Source organism: Pieris brassicae, chromosome 1, assembly GCF_905147105.1.
Source record: "Pieris brassicae chromosome 1, ilPieBrab1.1, whole genome shotgun sequence".
Lineage (NCBI taxonomy): Eukaryota > Metazoa > Arthropoda > Insecta > Lepidoptera > Pieridae > Pieris > Pieris brassicae.
Window position 1 is genome coordinate 16,372,532 of NC_059665.1, and position 25,755 is coordinate 16,398,286.

A 25,755-nucleotide genomic window follows, 5' to 3' on the forward strand; every position below is an offset into this window, starting at 1 on the left:
TACAAATTAGTGTATTTAAAAATAACGTACGAACACTTGTATTACATGTAATAGATTTTATAAAGCAACGCCTTTTTAATAATCTTGTTAAGTAGAAGCAGATAACACGATACAGTTTTTATCCAATCAGCCTTTGCACCAATCACGGCTAGTCGTAATAACAGTTACGGGTTATGACATATTTTGCCTCCACCCATATTATAACTGGCTTCAGTGTTATAATGTTTCTTAAGGTTTCTTAATATCTATGTACATACGTCATATATTTTGAAATATAACTTTTATCAATATACTTTTATAGAACTGATATATTTGCCCCTTCTTTTCCATAACTTCTACCTTGAGGCAAATCTGCCCGTCAAAACCCACAATTATTCCTATAGTTTACTAAACAATTACTAATTTACAAAACTAAATAATTCACAGTTAAGACCATATTTACCTTATAGACCATATGACTAATAATAAAAGCAACTTTCAAAAGTTAGAACTAACAAGCTACTGATGTGGTTAAACGCTGCTTAAAGAGAAATAGTAATAACTTTACCTCCAAAGGAACTTCAAAAAGTAATGAATTGTTTTCTTAAGTTAAATTATGTAAAGATAAGATCCAACAATTGAATTCGCAATTATGATTTCTGTCAGATGTGGCATTTTTATATTATAGTGAATTGAAAAAATAATGACGCCATGTAGCCCCAGCTCGTACAACAGAAGTCCTGGTCGGGTCACGCGTCTCGTAAAAATAAAACAAAAAGGATTGCATTAACACAAGTTAAAAGTTTTTTGTGTTTGCTTTATTCCTCACGGATATAGACTGATTTGCTTTATGCCTGTTTTAAATGGCTTATTTTTCACATTGCATTTAAATGACGTATACTTTATTTAAATTGATACGTTATTCCTGATACATTTTTAAATAAAGCTTTATTGTAACTGCGTTACAGTGTACTGATAAACTGATGTACAACGAACACCAAATAACACAAAACTGAGCATAATGGACTTACGAAATAAATTGTATTTTATTACGAATTAGGGTTTAAAAATTCAATATTAATTTAGCCACAGTTCAGTCATAATTTTGAAATCTTTTGGAAACTATTGATTTTGAAGTGGGACGAAAGACGTTTCTGTATGTTATTGATTTTATTCAACTAAAACATTATCACAACGGAGATGTTTAAATGCAAGATGCATAGTATTATTTCTTTACAATGTATGCTACAAGGTCTGAAATGTAGAGTCTATAGTAAACTGTTCCTCCTTAGGAGTTAACAGTAATTAAAATGAAACGGTAAATATGCAGCTTTTTTGCATCGGAGCTTTGTTGGTTACGGTCGAGGCGTTTAGATTAATTATCTTTCATTTTTATCCATACTTTGAAGTAAACATATTCTCCCTTATTTATACATGTTGTTTAATAAAACTTAAAACTCTCATGTCTTATTGCAAATTATTATGTAAATGCTTTATTCATAAATCAGCATTTAATACCTAATATAAATCCTGAAATCGTTCGACATGTAAACTTCAAGTTTTATGTATACATTACTTTTATTGTCGGGAAATAGATTTACAGATTCCGCACCAGGGCAACTTTAAAAGTATCGCGGGGAGTGTGGGCATCGTCCTGTACGGTGCAATGGACCCCTACCCACTAAAACCCAATAGCCCCATCTGCTCGCTATAGACAGGGCACGGTAACAGTCAACTTGAATCTTATTCTTAAACAACTATTAAAAAATCACCAAACGAATTGTTAAACGCTGTTAATACACTTAATATTCTGAAAATTATATACATGCTAACGTACCGTGAAACCGATGCATGAAATGAAAATAAATTTCGGCAGGGCCCAGCGCAGTGTCATAAATCAGAACCACGAGTGTAGCTCAATTATACCTTCCTGTATCTGATGCACTCCTGGTACGGAAGGTATCTTTTTTGTTCTTTTTGAGTCAACTCGACGCTCATTAAAACGTTTATTAAGGTATTTTAATGTACGTGAATTTGGTGAGTTTTCTTATGTATGAATTAGATATTGGCAATATTATATAGTACATACACTTAACGTAAGGCTTTTAAAAATTTTAAATAACAATATTAATAACACTTTATAAGAAACACTATAACACAAAATAGGAGAGTAATAAAATTAAACAGTGGACGCAAAGGTTATAAATGGATTTGTAACCCAAACGTATGTATTGTATACGTATAATACAGACAATCGAAATAGAATCAAATAGCAGTGACGGTGAAGGTGGAATTAAAAAAGTAAGATCTATGCGAAGGGCACAGAAGTGATCACTTAGGAGAGGAACACAATGCACTCATGGACAAATATTGGAGCCAAGAAAATGAAAGTTATCCTTTACATATAAAGTAATTTTGGGATCGAAAAGTGTGGAATACAGGAGGTAGAGAATATGATAGTTCAGTTTTTTTACGGTATTCACGGATTCCATAATTGAAATGTATGGATAAATTTTGAAAACGTTCAAGGATAGATAATAGGATAAATCAGCGTAGTCTTAAGTAGGACTTAAGAGAGAGATAATTTTAGTAGGAATGGAAAGAACTGAATCGAATTGACGCAATGTTACTAGATGACGTGATGATATTTTTTTAATATACCCGAAGTATTTTCTTAACGGCCTTAAAATGAAAATGTGGAAAGCATTTAAGTAATAATAATATTAGATACTTTTAAAAACAGAACATCACACCGAAACAGTGTGCAATAGTGCTGAGGTGCACGGGGGATGTCTTAATCCATTTTCATATTATCTAAAAAGGGTCTCTTATTTAGAAATCAGATTTTGTACTTAACAATATATTATTTAATAGTAACATTTTCAGCAATTATAATAACCATGATTATATCAGTAACAAAAACTCTTAACAATAAAAACGATAAAGTTCTTTATACACGGTAAATTCAACATTCGAAATCGTTGACAGTTAAAAGTTCGATTAAACTATACTACGATACGGTTCTGATTACGTATAACTTTCGGCTATTAAGCTCAATTCGATCGAAATTACGATCGGAGGCTTATTATGAGAACTTCGCTTTTATGGTGATATAAATTAAGGTCAAGATCGATTGAAAAAGTTGAAAAAAACATGGCTCGTGCGGCCAATCAATTACAATCGAAACTTGATGATTGAATCGATAATAACGCGTGAGGCAGGTGCTTGAATCGAATTATAAACGAATATGAATATGTAATTAGTCCCAAAATGTACTGTTTAACACTGTAAGTTTTTGCGAAGTGTCGCGCAGATGCGGCGTTATTTTAATGAAGGCATGATTTTTACTGTATTTTTTTACCACCGGTACCAAAAAACACATTATTGCTGCTACTGCTTTGGCGAGACAAGATTTATGTTAATTTAAGTACCTTTTGATTTCTTTCAATTTTAAAACAAGTATGTATTCGTTTCATAATGTTGAGGTTGTACATATGCTAGATATGTACAGAACTCTGAATAGTTTAAATCTGCTTGGCCTAGATACAACTTTTTGTATAGAACAGGGGCCAAACGGGCAGGAGGTTGACCTGATGTTAATTGATGCCGCCACCCATGAACAACTTCTTTACTTAACAATGTTGTGTACTCATTCCAAGCTAAACTGAGTTTGAGTAAAATTCTGTTATTATGTCATTATTTTGCTGTATAACGCTTTCAATACATTCTTGGTGCAAGCTTAAAAATTAACGAATTCATACATCATGCTCCTTCTAATTTACATAGTACAAACAAGGCCAGAAGGCCCCAGGGTACTTGCATAAATAACTAGAATATGAAGATGTCAGCCAGCCGTAATGAAACGTCAAACGGACACACATTGATTGCGCTGTATTACACTTTAAATCTTTCTGATCGTACTTGTTTATGTTTGGCTTGTCTATGGGTAAATATTTGAAATGATTTAGTCACTGCGTGTGAATTTTTATCTTCTAGTTCTTGCTAGTAGTTATGTAGGTAGACGAGAAGTCGTATACACTGTGCGCTCCAAATTAGAATGATATTGAATTTTCCGCTTCCCATTCGGAATTTAAAATCTATCAGTTTACTAAACGTGATTTATTGTAAGATATACATGACATACAACACATATGAGATGAACCACTTTGACATGAAGAGGTTGAGGGATTTAAAGGCTGAGGTTCGCCTGACGGCATAAAGGTGCAATTGGTAGAATTCTTGCACAAAATTCTTAAAATTCTTCTAAACCTAGCGACAAACTCCACCTTACTTCGATTATCACAATTATGCAAACGTTACATATTTCAACTATATAATCACTTGAAGTATATCCGGTCTGTTACGGGTTATCAATTCCATAAAATGCAAGGCCTGGTGCACTGCAAACCCAATTGCTAATTCGCGTACATTTTTTTATAAAAATTTCCCTCTTTTAATTTCAACAGCAGATGTCTGAATGCGTGTGGCGAATATGAACTCAATGTAGCTGTATTTAGGTTTGATTATTCCTTAAATTAAGATTAATATCAAGTTTTTAATTGCAATGTGCACTGGTACTGGGAATTATAGATTTCAAGGGTTCAAATGTTCTTACATTTAAAAGGATAATTAATTGTTAATTGTTATGTTAAAGACTGACTAAACAATGTGATTAACGTTAAATCCAAAGTATTGTTTAAATTCAATGTGAATTTTTAATTTTTTTTTAGGTATTAGAAATAGGTAAGAAATTACACGTTTTTCCATTTTGTAGTCATATTTATTTGAGCATCTAGAAGCGTGGGAAGTGTAACATATTTATGTAGTTTTAATGCATGGTTAAAAAACGCCTCCGTGACTTAATAAGAAAGATTCATCATCGTCCCAAAGTTGGCCTTAGTGACGACGTCACTTATTTCGACAGTTCCTGCTCAATATCAAACCTTTTTAAATCGTGTCTAGGTCACATTATTACATAGGTACATCATTCTTAAACTAAACCAGTGACGCTACAAATTTAAGTTCTGTCCCTTCACGATATTTTCCTTAACAGGCAAACGTTGCTTTTATTATTGTTATACATAATTTATACGGGACTTCATATGGAGTAAGGCGTTTATTTACAATGTAACAGTCAGGAACTGTAACTAATAGCCAATATATTATAGCTTATAGTGTTAACCACTAATTATGCCCTTTTAAGATATTTTTTATACATTCCAACCCTACATTACTGTCAGTTTAAATTGAATTTACCTTCTAGGTTACGTTATTATTTTACTTTATAATATTATCAACTAATTGACACAATGGAAGATAGTCTAAATAATAAGTTTAGAAATTTAAATCGTATTTTGGTTTTCCAAATTTCCGGAGGATCAGTGTTGGCCTAGTGGCTTTATCACGCCATGCCCTTCCTTGAATTGTAGCGTTCAATCTAGGTTTACCAATGTAGTTTTTCATACATAGGAGTAAATAAGTGGGATAGTTTAAAAAAATATATGAGGTGCGCAGCGTATGCCTTGGATCAAGCATGGGAATCCATCCACATTCAAATTCAAACTCAAATAACTTTATTCATATAGGTCCACAAGTATGAACGTCAGAAAAGAAATTAAATTAATAGTAAATTTACATTTACTACCAGTTCGCAAGTCAAGGGCGTAGAGTGGGCATGAAACTTTCCGCCACTCTTTTTAATCGCTAAGTTTTGAGTCATACTAATTCGCTTCCATGTTCCTGTCTAACAGACCGCAGCCCGGAGTTAAAAATACCACTATTGTAACTTCGGCTTGTTTAAGCTATTGCGAAATATGCTTAAGTATTAAGAATATCCATAACTCTAAATAACCGCCATCATACATACCCTCACGTAAATACCCTTTTCAGACCAGCATTTAGTTAAATGTATTAAATATATATTTTTTATTTTTTCCTTCCGTAAATGTTGGAACCTTTTGTATTATGTATTCCATCTTTGGCTATATCTTTAGTATAATTGTTTTTGGTATAACTAAACATGGCCCACGGCCGTAATGTTTTGATGAGCAGACATTATGGAATATCGCGGATGACCCGGCAATCCGGATAATGTTCCGGGATACTGGGAAATTGTTGTTAATAAACTGTCGACGTTAAGGCCATCTATAAGGAAGGTCAGGTAAATTTAGTTCGTCGTCTTAATAGGCGTAACGATTCCTTACAATGATTACTTATATTATTAGATTTTTTTATGATTTATATTATATTATCGTATGTTCGATCATCGGCTATTCACCTATAACACAACTATGTTAGCTTACAGTACAAATAAATCATCCGCAGTACTTTTTAAGTCTCACAACAACTATATTTTTCCTCTTTATTACAAGAAACATCTGCATAATGTGACAAAGCGTCAGGTGCTGTCTGATTGCAAACACCTGATGTAAACAATTGAACATTCTTATGACCTTTATACATTTTGTATAACTAACCATTTTTATACCCAATTTACTTTCACTGGGCCTTTTTTATTTAAACCCTTCCTTATTGTCAACTTAACTTATGTTAATTTATCCAGATGTTAGTGCCATAGGGAGTAATGGCAACAATGTTGGGTATGAAAATATTAAAAAATTGTATACAATTACTTTTAACCTTTTGTTTTATTAGTGAAATACTGTAATATGTCGATAAAATTAAGTGTTAATGGAATCAATTTAATATATATATTTAGCGTTTTATGTTATTTATTTATACGCGTATAGGACTCTTGTCTTTTTATACGTAATTAATAATTCCTTTCAAAGACCACCAGGCTGATGATGAAGATGTAAACAGAATTAATAGGTTCACGTCTTTATTAGTATTAGCTTCATGCCTTGCTAAAATAAAATTGATTTAAAAAAATACCGAGTTTGATACGTGCCGTTCTATGAATGGCGAAAACGACTCGTATATATTACAGCTCGTAAGGTAAGCTGAGTATGTAAGAGTCATTGAAAAAACTAAGGAAGCGACATGTCTCACGTCAACTACAAATTAAACATGAAGCTTGCTCTTGTAATTGAAATTCCACAATCGTATTTTCCTTGAGCAATGGTTCTTACAGTTATTAAGATTTTCACTTTTTAGACTATTAAACGCTCATTAGTTCCGTTCATTAATTTCATAACAATTATCGTAAAATCTTTTATTTTCTGCATGTTTCTTAGGCGATTAAATATCGACATACCGTTTCATGTTATTGATTGTGAATTGCCGTAAAATGTTACTGCAATTTAAATGAGAATACAGTTACGATTCGAATATATTTTATCGATTTAATTCATAGGTGTATTGGGTAGACATTTTTGTATGTTCTCTTAGTTACACAAAAGACGAAAAAATATACTAAAAAAGCTTACAAAAAATTCACACTTCCGTGTAAAATTAACCATAATAATCAGTAGCAATTAGAGATTATACATATAAATAGTGTGTGTATATGCAATGTAAGATAAGGTTATTTACTTATAGTCTTAATATTAGAAAACACAAACATTTTAGAGATTCAAAAAAATCTACTACGAAAATATAACAAAATTGCTAAAATATAAGGTTAGTTAGAAAACACATTCGTTCGTACATGTGTAAAAAAATATGTATTAAAATATTTTGTGAACCAAAATGTGTATGCATAATATAATGAAGGTACACTCATTTTTCGTTATAAGAACCCATAGATACAATTACCAGTTCATAAACATATAATTGTAGACTTTTGCTACCGTAATACACAAAGAACCTTAGAAATTTTAACTAATATTACATAAAACGTACTTTGAATAAAAATACGTAATTGAATAAAGTGTATGAAATCATACTATTCACTCATCGGTGAAATATATGAAGTCCTTAAACGAAAAGTTCTGATCGTAATCCTATACAGACCAATTCTATTCTAATTAAATTTTAAATGTAATTCCTATCACTATATATCAAGCGGACAAGCGATCCACCAAAAAACACTAAATTAAGAACGGGAGCCGTGAGATAAAATTAAAACTTAATTAAAACTCAATAAAGAAAAGAATAAAAGTTCGAGGTCTCAAGGCGTAAAAACACTTTGTCACCTTTGTCGTGACTTTGTTTGCAATGTTATCTTCGATTTTTGGCAGCATTGTTAATTAAATTAATTAGATTTAAATAAACGTACAATCCTTCTAGAGAATGAAGCACGCCTTAGCTAAACTGAATTATGATAAGATAGCGTTCCTTAAAATCATCCTCAGTATGTTCGATGTTTGTACAAATAGCCTAACGGCGTCATCATGAATCAAAAGTGCCGCGGACAGCCCTTAGTAAGTAAGGAAAGTGGGCTTAAGGGACGCCAGTTTTTTCAAGATGCCTTCTCCGTAAGCTTGCCATAGCAGCCGGTGTTCGTCCGCACAATGTCTCGTACATTGTGAGAATTATATTAATACATCTAGTTCTGAGCTTATATTTAGAACTAGCATGTTATTTAATAAATAATTTAAAAGGCTATATAAATTAAAAATGAATGCCTTACCTTTTTGAGGACAATGATGCATGTTAATGTGTTATTAATTTATTCATTGCACTTGTATAACTTAAGTATTCATATAAAATATACGCAATGACATTTTTCGTGTACTCCAATATTTTTATAGCAACTTGCTAGGCAATGGCAAATATACATACATCTATGATTTTTAGATGTAGGAAATACATTTGTAATTCTACTTTTAATAAAATAAAGTACTTTTATAGATGCTATTTCACTTAAAGTAGTTTTTCGCACGGTATTTCTGGATGTAACAAATAATTCTTTAATCAATAAGTTCATATAATAGTGTTTTATCCGGCAAATTTTGGACTTTCCTGCTTCAGACTGATCACTTGTTCATAGTTAAGTCATATGAAAATCGGCCCAACTTAGACCAATCGATGTATGCCAGGCGTGCAAGGGTTTTCAACATCCTCCTTATAAATTATTTATTTTATATTTTGATGCGATCCAAGTTCAAGACTAGAAGAATGAAGAATTTAGTTATAATTTTTTCTTATATTTTTGTGTATTACATATTCACTATAACTTAAGGGACGCCTGTATATAAGTGATATATCACTTATATACAGACAACTATACTGTTATTAAACATGTCTGTGTAAACTTTCCCATAGCAAAATTATAGTCATAACTTTAATAACTTTATGGGAATAGACGAACGATTAAAATTCCTTCAACAATACGACATGTAGCATTAAACAAAATTGTATGTTCATAGCGCAAAAAAATAAATAATTGTATCACTCAACAAGCGTCACTAAGTGATCGTATAATAGTTACTGTAAAAGTAATATATTTTAATAGCGTATATAAAATTAAGGCAGATGCACCTGAGTCGTAAATCTACTGTCCGCAGTTATAATTATAATTCTTTAATTATAAAAGATCGAGCTAAATTAAAACGATTAAATTTCTTAAACGATTTAGATTTTCTAAATACACTGTGCTGTGATTTGTGTGTGTGTGCAATATTTTTTTAAACTCATGAACTAGAACTAGTATTAGAAAAAACTTGTGTGTCATCATATCTTAAACAATTATATATTAGCTATATTTTATTTCGACCTTAGTCATTGTCTCGGAATTTAGTTATAAGATTTTGAAAATGAAATCTTCAAACTATATAATTTATTATGTCTACGATAGACACATTATAAAGGAAATTTGTTTTAAATCGATTTGTACAAATATTCTAATTGAATTTACAATCTTATCGTATTTTGAACGAATTGTTTAAAATGATTGTGTAATAATCTATATATATTTAATAATAATAACAGAGTATCGCTACAACATTACATGGTTGGTCTGAGTTAGAACGCATTTTTATCCATTCTCAGACGTTATTCAAACGCACGAACGTCGGTATGAGAGACCCAAGCTCAAGCCACTAGGTCAAAACTGTTCGTTTGAGGTTGAGGGAAAATACAGTACACACTATGAATATCCGAACTAAGCCACACTGCAGTGAAAAAGCACCAAATCTAGTAATCAATGTGTCACTATTGTGGAAAGCCTGCTTATCCGTATGTATCTTAGAACGGACTTTCTATTTTATTAAATTGTCTAAAGCTGTATTTTTATCAGTCTATTCAACCACGGTAGAGGCCGATACAGTATCAAACGTTTGCCGTCATATCCACAGAAACATTCTTAAGAATTACTTTTAAAAACTAAAGCAAAGGATCGCGGTATCTAACGCCTCTGTTCGTTCTTGTAAACCCATAAATCCGCTGAGCTCATTTAAATGTGATTGTGATCGACGCGAGCTCGCTTATAGCTCACGGCAAGCCTTAATGAGGATATACTCGCCTTGTGGCGTATATATTTTGATTTTACTTATTTATGTATTCTAAATTTAAATAAGCAGTCAACTTCCGGTATCAACGATGGAATTAGACGAGGTTTATATGTTTATTCAATTATTAACACTTTACTAATATTTGTAACAAATTGTACACGTTTCACGCATACTTAATGTTTTTAAATTTCACACCGGGTTTAGATATTTATTTATGTTTTTAAATTTCACACCGGGTTAGATATTTATAATATGTAGCACTGTATTATTTGTCAAATTTAAAATACATTGATTAGGTATTGTAACAACTTGTATACTTCCTAAAATATTATTAACTAATATTCTTTCCTATCCCTCTCTCTATCTTGATATTTAAAGCGTAAAATGTTATTTTTTTGTAATAGCATTTACTTTCCGGAACCGGACCGAGATACCAGGATAGCAATAAACATTAAATTACTAACGTAACTCTGCCACAATGTCAATCAGTTTTGACATTGTGACAGAGTAACAAATTACCAAATCACCTTTAACAATTTATTCATACGAATTCCAATTACACGTATTGGCTTTCATTTGTTAAAGATTGACTAGTATTAGACAGCAATTACAGTGGAAAGTATGAGCTGGAGAAAACAACAATTATACAATTACAACATTCATTATTACTGGCATTAAACGTAGTGCTGACCTATTTCAAGCTAAATAATATATACCCCCTATTAGTAAAAGAATTGAGATATTTAATTTATTATTGAATTATTTTTAGTACTTGCTAAGCTGAATGCGTACCTGTTATATTGTTTGGTTCTAATACAATTATGAATTCATTTATTTTAATTTATACAAATTTCAGATGACATTTTTACATATATGGGTATATCTTGTGTATGGTCCGTGATGATAAATGAGTATTCTCTCATTTACCACCAAAATGCACCGAGGATCAAATCCAGGGCCCACAAGTTACATCGTGTAAAATCGGTCTTATATTCCAAATAAGGAAATATATATGCTTTTTTTCATATAAGATAAAATTTTAAATTAATCAAATCTGATATATCAAAAAATATTATATAAATTTTAATGAAAATTGTAAAATCAAATTTTCTTAATCCCAGAAAATGTAGTTAATTAAAACAATAACAGTTCGTTACACTTTCTAGTCTAGTCACTGTATTTTATTGTATAGTGTAATTTTTCAACGTTTATAAGAGAAATTGTGCAGATTGCATCTATGTGAGGTAGTAGGATTATGTTACGGTGCGCTGCTTGTTCTAATTCTGTTAGTCACAACGTTTAATTAAAAAGTGTTTCATAAAATAAGTAATAGTCTGTTGTAAATTACAGTTTTTTACCGATATAAAAATAAATTCGTGGCGCTACAACTTTTCTAAGTCTGGGCCTTTGAGTTCTAAATCTGTTTCATGATCATTGTCAATCTAATAGGTGATCAGACTTTTTCTGGCTTCTAGACATCCTGACGATGTTTTCCTTCACCGTTCGAGTGAATGTTAAATAGAAAGAAAGTCCGTTGGTGCACAGCTGAGGGTCGAACCTACGATATCAGGGATTAGAGTCGCACGCTGAAGCCATTAGTACTAGCACCAACACTGCTCTTTAACCTATTCATCAACCGGCATATGTATATGTATTTATTATTTTAAAGTCCAGCGAGTAGAAAGTAGAGATAGTATTCTCTTTGTGGAATTTTTCCTTAAATTTTGTTTACAGGCAGTTCCCAGGTGCTGTAGTTAGTAGTGTTTATCATAAATTTAGTAATAGTTAAATCAATTTCACCACACAAATATAAACAGTTTCATTATTATGTTCTAAACAAAGTACTGGTTAAACAAAAGCCAATAAAATGGCGTTTTGTTTCTTGTGATTTGAAACGAAAACGGATTGTGTTCTAGCGACTAGGAAACTTTACCAATTACAATCAAACGAAACGCATATAGGACTTCACCTTCTCACCCGTGGTGCATTATCATGGCGTAAAGATATCAATCAGCGCCCAACGTTAAAGTCTATGTAACATCTGAGTATTAACCGTCAATACATTTATATAGATAAAGAATAAGAATAAAAAATGCAATTAGGTAATTTACGTTTTCACTTATTAATTAATTTTATTATACGTTTTTAAAATCAAATTTTAATAAATCTTAAAGATTTGAACTTATGGAGATTTAAGTAACCATATGTGTTAAAACGCCTGAGAACTATAGATTTTTTTTAAATCGCGTAAATAAAATATAATAAAATTCTTCTGAAGAAATAGGTAGCGTAAGGCTTGTATTGTGGATGCATGAACATAGATGAAGGAACCGAGGTATGTCAGGACCGTAGCAAGTGGAGATTGTGGTCTCTACCTACCTAGGGCAAATAAATAATTATTTTCAATGGTCCAGACACATCTCGCGCCTCACTTCTGTCATCATGTACTCATTTCTGTCTTATTAGAAAATTTGTTTGTTTGGTAAAATTAATCTAACAAATAAAGAGTAGTACATTATGAAAAGTATCCATAATGGGAAAGTACAAAAAAGGTTCTATGTCACTCAGGGTATAAAATTAAAAGGAATTTAATTTTTATAAAACATACACAGTGTGGTTTTCACCCTGATTACCATAAACACATTAACTTCAGCTCGTCATATAAATTACTTTAATATTATCGTAATAAAATATTATCTGTGACACCCCTGTTTTGTAACGAGGTCAGGTTTTTGAACGTGCGTAAAATTAATTTTTCATTTTGTTAAGACTTTTCAATTTTTTTTTCAAATAGGTTCAATGAAAACTTACTGTTGTCAATTAAATATTATAAGCAATAATTTAGTGATTTATACGTCATCAATTAATAAAAATAAAATCTTTTAGTAAACTTTGACGGTTCGTATGACGACGTACTTGATTTCGTTGTATTTTGTTTATTAAAACTGAAATGCTTCTGCAGTTGTTATTCAGTCAGTTTATTTTGTTAATTCTTTGTCTGTCAACGAAACAAAACAAGTTCTACCAAAATATTTACGAAAATATTGCTCACAATTTGGTTATAATAAAATTTTCCAACCAACTTGAGCAGCGGCTATCTATATAGAGCTGCTGCTTCTAACATTCCAAATCATTAAAATTACTAAGTACCATAGTGCTATCTTATTCAGATAGTTTTGAATTAAAAACAAATCTGTAGACGTGTAGATAATATCTAACAATATGACGCGTATTATAAGTTAATCTGATACACTACACATTAAATTGAATTATTTCCATGATGTAAGCTTTTTATTTGCACAAATTCAGATTGTTTAAAATGCCTCGGAAACTGAAAAACCTCTAGAGAAATTTGATTTAAGTGTTTGGACATATTAAAGGCACAACTTTAAAAAGGCCCTATGGCAGTGTACCTTCAACGCTGGTAGCATTTCCTCTCTGTATTGCGATTCTTATTCATTGAGCGAGGAAAGCACTAGCTCTGGGGTCACAGGTTGTACTACCAAGTGCCAACTTAAATCATTAATTAGCGCCGGTGCACTTGAACCCCACGGCGCAAGAGTCTCTACTACAAAGGGAACAGAATCGAAGTTGGAGGAAAGACTCTTGAGCCGTTTATTATTTTCCGCCTGCTGTGCGGCCGCCACAGGCTTTTTGCTTGTCCGAGGGAGGTGAGACTGTTCTAACGTGCACGTAAGCCCGTGCCATCCTCCAAGGGATCAATTGAAGGATGAAAATAATAATAAATTAGTTATACAGATGCAGAATGGTGCCAGTGAAGCCGCGCTCCTTAGCTGTCTCTTATAAGCCATCATTATATTCTAAATGTCAATCTAGTCATAGCAATAGATGAATAAAACTTTTGTAAACATTTGTACTGCATTAATATCAGCTCTATAAAAATATTTTCACTTTCACCGAGCTACTTGGGTCACTGCCGAAATTCTGTCACGCAATTCCGCCATTACGGGTTGTTTCAACCTACCCACCCCCAACCCCGTGTTCTCCCGTCAAGGAGTCGGCGAATTTTACAAACCCCCAGTAATTTAGGGGATATATCAGGGGTAGCTTTTTTACGCCATTGGCTGAGTCTTTCAAAGAAATTTACGATATGCAGTTTATTGAGCCCATTTCTCATAATAGACTATGCATAAGTCTCGTATAATCAATCAAATTTTGATCGTGTTTTCATGTCTTTTTTATAGGTTTATCGTTATATGGTAAATGCCATTAGCTTTAAGGCACTTGTCAACGCACGCACGGCTTACATAGCCGTTCAGTTTAAGTTCACATAGAGAAAATAAAAAATTGTCTATTTTGTTTGTTTGTTTTTTATGCAGTTTTATATATTATTTTGTTTTATATGTATTACTTATTGTTTTAAGTTACTAAATGTTTTTGAAAGAAGACATGACATGACATGAATGTGCTTCAGACAGCTGCTATAGATTTTCTTAGGGGTTTTGATAATAGAACAGTATTTTTACATACAAGCTATTATAAATACGTAAAAATATTTAAGGCGAAGGGCAAGTATTAAACACTCTTTCAAAGGGGCATTATTTACTTCAACAAAAGCCGGCTATATTTTATAAGTGCAAGTTGGGCGGGCGGGCGCCAGCCGCCTTAGTGTTTATACAGAGTGTTTCCAGTCTGTCTTTCAGTAAAAAAATATTAATATGAACTATTTTTTTCTGAGTCTTAATAAAATTAATTTATTAATTTACAAATCATAATTTGATATTCAAATCTAAACAAAATAATGACTTATGTGCATTTCTAAGTGTTTTAAATAACACCTATATGTTAATTGTTATTAATTAAATACAATTGTGGTTATTGATACAAATGTACACAGATTGAAAAAAGGAAAGTTTTGGTTTCGTTAATATAAACATTAAGAAAAACGCTTTTTGAACGGATTAAAGCTATGTATTATTATTAAAACTTATAATTATTTACATAATGTAATGTAAAACATTGTAAATGTGTAAAAGCTATTTTAACAAAAAGACAATACTAATAAAAACATTCTAAATAATCTCATCACCCTGTAAAAAAAGTCAATAGGTACTATACTAGTATGCGGTAAGTTTACGAGCTGTTTTACTCGTTAAGTATTCAAGCTATTAAGCTTTAAGCGATTATAACCTTTAATCACTTAAGCCTTGGTCGCGTTAGTTCTAAGCCGTCTTGAATTATTCTTACGTTTACGTTATTGTACTACTATTTCTTATTAATAATTAGTAACCGAAATACAAAGTAGAGTTCATACATCATTTAATAGTTTTAAATACTTATTTTAAATGTATTTTCTTGTCTATGCCTAAAAAAAATATTTCTCATTTTATTGTTTTTTCTAGACCACATTTCATTCAATCGTTTGGCCGTTAAATGTGCTATAAATTTTAACGATGCAAAAGATAAGGCTTATAAACCTCTTTAAGCGATAACTTCTCAAAAAACAATATTTGCTTGTCATTCAGCGCTAAATTAAAGTAATGCCCTCTTTTAATTTAATAAAGGGTGTAACCTTAATTTCATGTCAAGAAAAATTCGCCGTAAGGTCAAAAAGAATTAGGATTAAATTCGCTTGTCAGCGTCATGAGTCCAAAGCAAAATTGATCTGATAAGTTAAAACACTTTTATAGCTTATTTTTGTATTGTTAATGAATTAAATGTTTATTTTATTATTTGTTTGGTTGTCATGGTAACAGCTAAGGTTATCGAATGTACGAACTTCAGTAACCACAACCAACTTCATATACAACACATTTTAAAGATATTTATTAAAAAAATAAATTTAGAAATACCTTACTAGCATTGCATAATACTAACTTAATAACATTAGTGATGTTTCAGGGCCTGCTCGACCTCGACAGCTAATTCTAAAACATCTATTCATTGGAGCTTGATATATGTTTTAAGGAACGGATGTCCGTAAAGATCGTCCTTTTGACAACCTTATGTGCTCCTCCAAAAAATAGGGATACTGAAACAGCGCCACCACATATATGAAATATATGTTTTGCATAATATTTTTTTATTGAATATGCAAAGTACGAATTAGCTGTTCAAAATCAATGACGCGATAATTTTAACCAAAAAAAATATACTATTTCCCTAGCTTTATGGAAAACAATAATCTTAGATAAGCCCCGTAATCCATCATGGCGTCGGCAATTGTTTTTAGTTGAGTGAACTCGATTAAATATTCTGATACGAAAAATATAATAGACGTGGCTCTAATGTGCTTTGGGAAATTGTTTTATGGCTTAGGAGAATAAGAAGGCTATCATATTAGGCTGTTACAATAATAATATTGTTACCTTTTTTGGGTTGCTAATAGCTATATATATACCATATAGCTAATATAACTTTTTATATCCGAAAATGAACTAAGGATTCTAAGTAATATAAGCACCTTATAATAATGCTCGTTTATTTCCTATAAATTGTTTTCAATATACAATTTATAAACACACTCACCACACTGCGATTCAAAAAATGTTTTGGCGTCCGAAACAAGAAAACTTCCTGACCTGCAAATTATATTGAAGTGAAACTTCTTTATCGGCGATGTAAAAAAAAATCCCGTCACATTTTCGGTTACGCGTCACATTTTTCAGTTACACGCCATCTTGTTCTTGTCCCTACCACGGTTGATTCGAACAGATTCGAAGCCATTAATAACAAAAATATATAATAACGATAACAATGATAGTAATAATTCTATTACAATTAATGAAATTCTGTTATAATCTTAGTAGGTATAAGGTTAAATAAAATAATTGTATTATTTGTATTCATGTCTATGATAATAAAAGCCTTTTGTTAAAATATATCTAATTTAACTTTATATAACCAATTTCTGTAAAGTTGCATATAGTAGATCATAGTATTGTCTTTTGTTAACATAGCTTTTACACATTAAGAACACACTTTTTAAACATATTGAGGCTATGTATTATAATTATAAGTTTATAATAATAATACATAGCTTCAATCCGTTTTAAAACTGTTTTCTTACAGTAGATCATTTTTCGAAAAATAAGGTTACAAAGAAGTTTCACTTCTTACGTGTTTACACTAGTACACACACACATGTTTTTTCTTAATACTTGTTGTCGTAACTTCCTTCAGTACCATAGACGGTAACCCCTTCGCGGGTAGGCTCCTCCAGCATTTTCCAAACCTTTTTTATCCATGGCTGGCATTTCTTTCGCCTTTTCTAGGGAGCTCTCTTCACTATCTTTGGAGTACCTACACTTCTACTTCTATTCGTATTGTTCACAAGTCTATAACTTTGTATTTCGCCTATTTTTGTATTCTTGTTATTTTTACTTTTTTTCCATTGCTTTCAGACATGCTACTAGTTTAGTTTACGGCATCCGTATATGAGAGTAGGTAAGATAATAATAGCATCTAGCAACAAAAATGGTCCCTTCTGTATTTATAAACATTTTATAAGCTATATCAGTTTATACATAACATTATACAAAGTATTCAACGGAGCTTTGCCATCAATAAATCGCTGTAAGGCATCGAATTAGCATCAAATCGATAGAGTTCCTTCCGGCCGTGCCTTGTAGAGCCAGGCACTGTTTGATCAAACAAATATACCGATTACGACCATTTCCATATAAGAAATAATTCTTAAGTGTTGCGGAAGTAAATATATGACATTTTTTCATAAACCAACGTATGTTCCATTGAGTGTCGACCTACGTACATACGTACGTGGACGTACTCTTCAAATAACATTTCCTACTTAGAAATAAGAGCAGCGTGCGACTCTCATTCCTGAGGTCGTAGGTTCGATCCCCGGCTATGCACCAATGGAGTTTCATTCTATGTGCGCATTTAGCATTCGCTCGAACGGTGAAGGAAAACATCGTGAGGTTTGGCTTGCCTTGCCCAAAAAGTCGACGGTGTATGTTAGGCATAAAAGGCTGACTACCTACTTGCCTATTAGATTGACAAATGTTCATGAAACAGATACAGAAATCTGAGACCCAGACCTAAGAAGATTGTATTTATTTATTTTCATTTTAAGAATCAAGTATTTTATGTAGTTATTAAGACTTGTTTTTGACTTAACAGATTTTCATTCTATTGTCCACTTGTAAAGGAGTTATGTAAATTAAATTACTTAAGAGTTAAGAGCAAGTATGTACGACCCACGCATTGTTATATAAGCTATGATTGTAAAAAATATACCTACGTAAAAAAATATATTCTATTTTTGAATATAAAGTAGCTTTATTGTATGTTCTATGATAGATTTGAAGCTAATTCTAAAGTCAATTTGATTTGTAATTATATTAAATCTAAAAACAATTTTCCGTTTCTATTTGTACTCTTGAAATATTTATGTTGATACAATTTGAACAGTCTCACTCACGCTCCCGTAAACCATCTTTAATTTTTTCCTTACTTTTTTATGTATGAACACAAAAATCTGACTTAATAGACCACTATATCACCAAACGTTTATAACCATCGTTATCCTATCAATAACTTATCATTGATTAGACATTTAATTTTAAGAACAAGCGATTCATTCGATTTGTAATTGGTCGCGTAAATCTTCCCTACTTTGCATACGTCCGCTACCACAGCGTATATCACAATGTGAGTTATGAACACTCTTTATAATTTTATATCGAACGAAATTCGAATATAAAAAGCAGTAGGGGGCGATTGGTTAACGAAAAGCAGTGTTACCTAATGTACAGATGAGCACAAAAGGGTAACTTTAATATTGTGATTTTATTAGTAGTTATGTCAATCGTACACACGAATGCCCGCGTCTACATTTAAAGGAACATCGTTTTTAAAACTTCAACGCTTCAACAATTCATTAGACTTTATGAAGAAACGGTTAACTTTAAAATGCTTGTAATATTATTATATATGAAAGCTTGATTAAAACCTGTATCGGCAGCCCCATAATGATAATTGAAGATAAGTATATTTATTTTTGAAAATTTGATAAATGAAAAAAACAATCCGATTATTTTAAATATATTTCATTTATTTGCATAGAATATATCCACGTCCGACAATGTCAAAAGGTTAATCACTCCGCAACCTCATGCACGATTTTGTTCACGACTGTACTATAAAAATATCGATAATTCTAATTAAACCGATTGTTGAAGCATCGATTACACGTTCGACTTGTGCCGTAAAGATTTCGCCGCGACGCCACAGGACTCTGATAGTTGAGATTTTAAAATATTTAAATTCGATACCCGAGCGGTAGCACCGTAAATAACTTGATTCTGAGAAGGTACAGTTTGTTCCAATAAGCAATGTTTACGATTCTGTAAGTGCACAGTAATTAGGTTATGAATTTTGTATTAAATGATCGAACTGTTCATACTGTTGGTTCATGTTATTTGTTGATTTTCCTATAGTTTTTTTTAATTTGTTTAGCATTTCCTAGAACAGTAGCATCATTCCATTACGTGATACCATGGATACTCTCAAAGTCAGAGGGGCTCGCGATTGCACCAAGCCTCTAAAGAATTGATACGTTTTTTACTTGAAAACAGAACCCTAAGTGGAATTGGTTGGGAAATACTTCAGTGGTCAGCTGGTTTCATATAGGAATAACTGCCTTATAAACGATCACGTTGTGAGTGACAAGATGATTTAAAAAATATGAAACTGCTTAGTTTACTTTTGTATGAAGCCTTTTCATTTTGTATGTAACTACTCGAGATGTAATATTTTTTTATGTAAACATGAATGCAGTCAATAATTTGTCTTACGTTTTTAAAAGCAATCTCTTCTCAAGTACCGCCAAATGTGGTTTTAATCCATCTTAAGATTAACCTTAACCTTAACCTAAACCTTAAGATTTACGACTGATTAGCGTTTTACAAACCAAAGTTATTAAAAAAACAGTTTGGAGGTAGGATGTTGTGAGGGAGACCTAAAAAGCAAGCAGTCTAACAACTGACTAGCTTGTAGCTGGCCCTTGTGGCTAAGGTCGAGAAATTGTATATATATATATATATATATATATATATATCTATACAATTTTATAATATTATAATTATATATATATATATATATCTTAGGGAGTTGAAATAATCGCGTAATCATTCGAAGTGAAGCTGAAGATTGTAGGTGTGGCTATTGATTAAAATGCTTTGCTACGATTATTTTTAAGAGACACTATTGATACAGAACTTCTTTATTTATAAAGCTTTAACACCCTTGGGAATTGTAATCTAAGCGAAACTAAGCTATAGGCTTCAAACTTAAACCACCATTAAGTATTTAATTGGATAAATTAGAGTCGTGACTCGTGTTTAAAACACGCAGATGTAATGATAAGAAATCTAATCATTCGCTAACTCCCGTATCGATTTCGTTACGAGAATCAGGATCGAAATATTATTAATACATACAGCCTATAATAAAATTTGCTTGACGGGTTTACGTGCTGTGGCTCACATTTATAAGTAATCGAATACATTGGTATGCGATCGGTTTTACAATCAAATCTTATGCTTAGAGCAAATGAGAGAGGGCTTATTAGGGATTATGTCATTTGTAAAAAACTAAAACTAAACTTTAAAGCAAACTGTAAACTTTGTAGCATTCAAAGTAAAACAAAAAGGTGGCCTTATCGCTAACAAGCGTTCTCTTCTAGGCAACCGTAGTCAGGATTTTTTATTTCATTTATTTTTATATTTAACAATATAACCGACTCTAAAATTTGAATTTGTATTAATTGTCCTCGTTAACATACAGGATCTTAATAGATATAAATCATGTGTCTATTTAGAATTTAATCATTTGATTAAAGAGGCAACAGGTTTATTGCTAACAAGCGACCTCTTCCAGACAACCTTCATTCAATAAAATTAAAAAATAGTTTAAGCACAGTGCGTAACTAACCACAAATAAAATAATAGGTAACAACACAGACTTATACAATTACTAAACTAAAATCTAAAGCTTTATCTTGCAGTTCATAAATATAATAAAGCTTCTTAAGGCATTGTTTAAAAAATCTTCAATTCGAGCAAAGGGTTTCAGAAAGTATAACTGACCTTGGAAGTAACTTTTGGTGCGCAAATAGCTGACAGACAGTCGCAAGATGGAGAGGCGGTCCAGCTTGCTGAGGATGTTCTGTTCGAAGGGCAAGAGGGAGGCCAGGGTGTCCAGCTCTGCGTTGAGACGCTCTCGGTGTCGTTTACTGGGGTTACTCTTTGTGACGCCGTCTTTTGATGGAGGTTTGATACTGAAACAAAAAAGTTCATAAATTATTATTTTGTTTTAATTTATATTATATACAGATTATAGGGATAGCAGTTCACTGCTTTAATATCATTATAAAACGTCTATTGATCATCATCACGTGCTATCTTAATTGTGTGGTCAATGCAATTACACTTTACCACAGCGAAAAAAAAAATCCTGCGTATAAAAATTTGTTGAACATTCATAACTAAATAACTTTTCCGCCACTTCCTCTAAAATAGTGGTTTCGCTGTAATTTAAAGTGACAATAATAAATTACAACGATGCGTTTAGACTTTTATTTGAATTAGTATGATGATTACATCTGAAAATATTAAGATTATATTTATTAATTTATAGAAACAAATCATAATAGTCATGCATTTGAATGTCTTGATAATACTGTGTATATAATGAAGACTTTATTCGTGAACGTCAAAAATCTTTCGTATAAAGATAAATCGTTCATGTTTCGGAACTTGTGTAATAATTGTGGAATATAGAAATCCTTATGAAATAAAATATTTCTTATATTTATTTTAATAATAACATTAATTTATCTACTGTTAGGGGATGAAATGTTTTCGATCCAGAAGCTAACAAGGATCGAATCACGCGAGTCGTGCAATAAATTATCGAAGATTGTTGCGCCTTCGCGATGTAATTGTTATGGCCACTCCTATGATGGACACTGTTTATTTGCACGAATTCAGATTATTTTTCTGTTAGATTTAACTGTTTATGGTTGGACAATATTAAAGGCACATCGTGGACATGTCTTAAGGTAAATAATACATTTATTCAATGTAGGTTACCAATATTGTAAACTCCTCAATTTTGGCAACCTACATCGTACATTAAAACAAATGTAAAAGGTTTGGTCCCTTTGGCAGTGTACCTTTAACGCTGTCAGCATTTCCTCGCAGTATTCCTTTATTATTATTAATTCAATGAGCGAGGAAAGGTTAAGGGAAAAGTTCACCGGTACAATCTACCAGGCGCCAGCTTAAATCTTTAATTAGCGCTTATGTACTCGTAAGACTGAGATATCGAAGAGAGAAATAGAGAGCGAAAAAATATTTTTATAATTTGGATAATTATGTGAAAGAAAATGCAAGTCTCTCTTCAAACAGTCATTTAAATAACATCTATATTACGACACGGCAACGGTGATCTATTAATTAACATTTGTTAGCGTTAAATTACAGTTTAAATATACAAAAGGTATTTGTTTTTGTTAATTTGTGTTCACATCTCGCTCGGATAGGAGAGCGTTAGCTATAGACATGAATGGAGTCGACATACAATTTCAGTTTTCTTTAGTTTACATTTTTTAAAATATATTTTGTCCATTAATGTTACTTGTTTTCTGTTACATATATATTGTTAATCTATGTAATCTGTTTTGGCCTTCTGTATTGTCTAAGTGTTTTGTTTTGTAATGTACCTTAGCTCTAAGATTACTTATAATTAAATAAATAAAATATTTTTATTTATCAGAAAATTTAATTCAATTTATCCTTTCTTCTTTCCTATCTTATGTTAATGTACAGTATTCTTATCTTCTTTTAAATGTATTTTTGTTTACACTGTTCACTAGAGTTTTATGGCCATTTTCTATTTTGCATCGCAGTCAAATATGTCAATATTCATACAGAAAAAATGTTTTGACAGTTTTTTAAATTAGATTTAAGTTTGGTTGACATTTAAGAGTGGTTTGCACCTACAAGGTGCATCTATTCTTACATATTTGCTGTATCATTATAATCGGATTGATTCTCTCGTGTTTCGAAGTTTCTTCCTGGATGACATTAATACCCAATCTCAATATGGGCTAATAAGAAAAGTATTTACTAAAATACAGGTTTATTTTAATATTTATCTATTGTTGCATTTATTGGTCTTTAAACTATAAACTTTGAAAATTATAACATCATAACGTTATATGGATATGTTAGTGTTGATTATGTAACATTTAATATTAACATAAGTTATTCATAAATGATTACTTGTTTGTAGGTTTGACTTACATTTCTAATTAATTTAGTAACGGCCCCATATCTTCCCCTATTCGAAATTACTGCATACATTTGGACATTACTCATTGCCGCCCGTCGTTTTTGTTGATTTATTCAAAGTATCAACGCGCTTCGGCTCTTTGATACTTTTCCGATACAAATTACGTACGTACTTAATAATTTCCTTTTAAAAATACTTCATATTTTGTTGACATAAGGTCTGAAATGGCTTGCTCGGATCTTGGGTTGTAATCAATAAATCAACACCGATTATTTCTATAAATTGTAACTCGATTAAGTTATAATCGATGTGCTGTGTAATGTATATTATACGTAATCTGTCAACGGCGAAGTAATATTTCACTTCTGGATATTTCAAAGCCACGTAAACCTAGCTCGAAGAACATGCTCTGAAATTTCCGACAAATCTACTATATATAGTCAATATGTCTATTAATTGGAATTTTAAGCTAACCAAATAAACCCTTCTGTTAGAGCAATGTTGGTCTTGTGTCTTACGCTTGCAACACTCTTAAATTCGTGCTTTCGATCATGACTGTGAACCAATTCATTTCTTATTTAGCACTTGCTTCTACGGTGAAGGCAAATTGTCAGGAAATTGGCATGCCTCTTCCAAAAATTGGTCATATGTGTCATATGTCAATGCAAAATTTCATCAATTCTTGATGGCTGGACGTCTTCCACAGTCTGTTTCAAAAGGTGCGTTCGCATTAGCGAACTGTGGAATCGACTCTTGGTAGGGGTTTTTCCTGAGAGATACCACCACCTCTAACTATTCAGAGTGTACTCACTCAAAGACCAGCAACGCATGCACTATAAGTGTTCATGGACTGTGTTCGCGCTAAATCGGTGTCAATCAAAGAAGGATAACAATTGTCGATTTGACTATGACACACAAACCGGAGATGGTAGGTTGTGTCCGGGCGTAATGGCGCAAGGGAGTTAAATTTTAACCGCTGTCGCGTGCGCACTAAATATATACCGCATACCGGATCATTGAAGGATCCAGTATTTTAGTGAGATACGCCACCGTTGATGGTAAGTGCTAGTTTTAGTCTTATCGATTATTGGATTCCTTTTTTTATTATACTGACACGCGACAGCCGAATCAGCGCATATTATTTCACCGAGGGAAGGGGCATCATGGATATAACTTCCGGATACCCAGGCCCACACAGACTGCGATATTAAAAAAGGGCTGTTTATAAAATAAAAATGATCGAAGAAACATATTTATTTTTATTATAATGCGTATGAATAACGAAAAACATATGAAAAACGTTGCTAAAAATATTTCAGAATTTCGGTTGTAATAATAGTTGATTATCTTGCTTAAGCGAAAAATATTGAACCTTGATTAGGCGAATACTTATACGTCAGTATGACGTCAGTCTTACGATTAATCTTTGGATGATAGAAATGAACTACATTCAACTCAAAATATTACACCTGAATACTTTTAAAAGAAATTCCTTTAAACGCCAAAGAAATTTAAACGTTTAAGGTACCGTTAAGACCACGATAAGACTAGGGCTATTAAATGTTCATCAGACGTAAAAATTACACTAAATTAGGTTTAAACATGAGAAATCGGTTTTGTTTAAACTTCTTGTGGGGTGCTGTCTCACTTTGATTTAAATAGATTGTAGATAACTGTTGCTAATAAGTGCTATGTATATATAACTTAATGTACCAGTGGTATCACCAAGACTTGTAGCTAAGACTGCTGAGACCAAGTTCGTTTGTATATTTGTTTTGTGACTTTTTTATTAATAGGCGTAAAACATGCCGGTTTTCTCACGATATTTTTCTTCGAGTAATAAATGCACAGAGAAAGAAAAGTCCATTGGTGATAACCGGCGCTCGAACCTACGATCTCAGTAATGGGAGTCGCACGCTCAACCCACCAGAACAACACTGCATTATGTGCTATCTCTCTCTCTGTTATCATACCTAATGCTTTGTACAGACTTCATAAGCCCTTATAGTCATATTTATAGCAAGTTCTGAGGCGTAGATATTTCATATTAGCGATTCTCTTTAAAGTTATCAAAAATTGACATACAGCCGAAGCTTCCAGGTTTAATTCTTTATTTATTTCGAAATCCTACAAACTAACA

General features: G+C 31.9%; 1 protein-coding gene across 1 annotated transcript in view; it reads right to left on the minus strand.

Annotated features, from left to right (window-relative positions):
• LOC123709665 (aryl hydrocarbon receptor) overlaps window positions 1-25,755 on the minus strand; it is a 77,048-nt gene that overhangs the window by 17,171 nt on the left and 34,122 nt on the right. The window contains exon 2 of the mRNA XM_045661157.1: window positions 21,407-21,597. The gene's annotated coding sequence lies outside the window, so the exon portion shown is untranslated. The remainder of the gene's footprint in view (window positions 1-21,406; window positions 21,598-25,755) is intronic.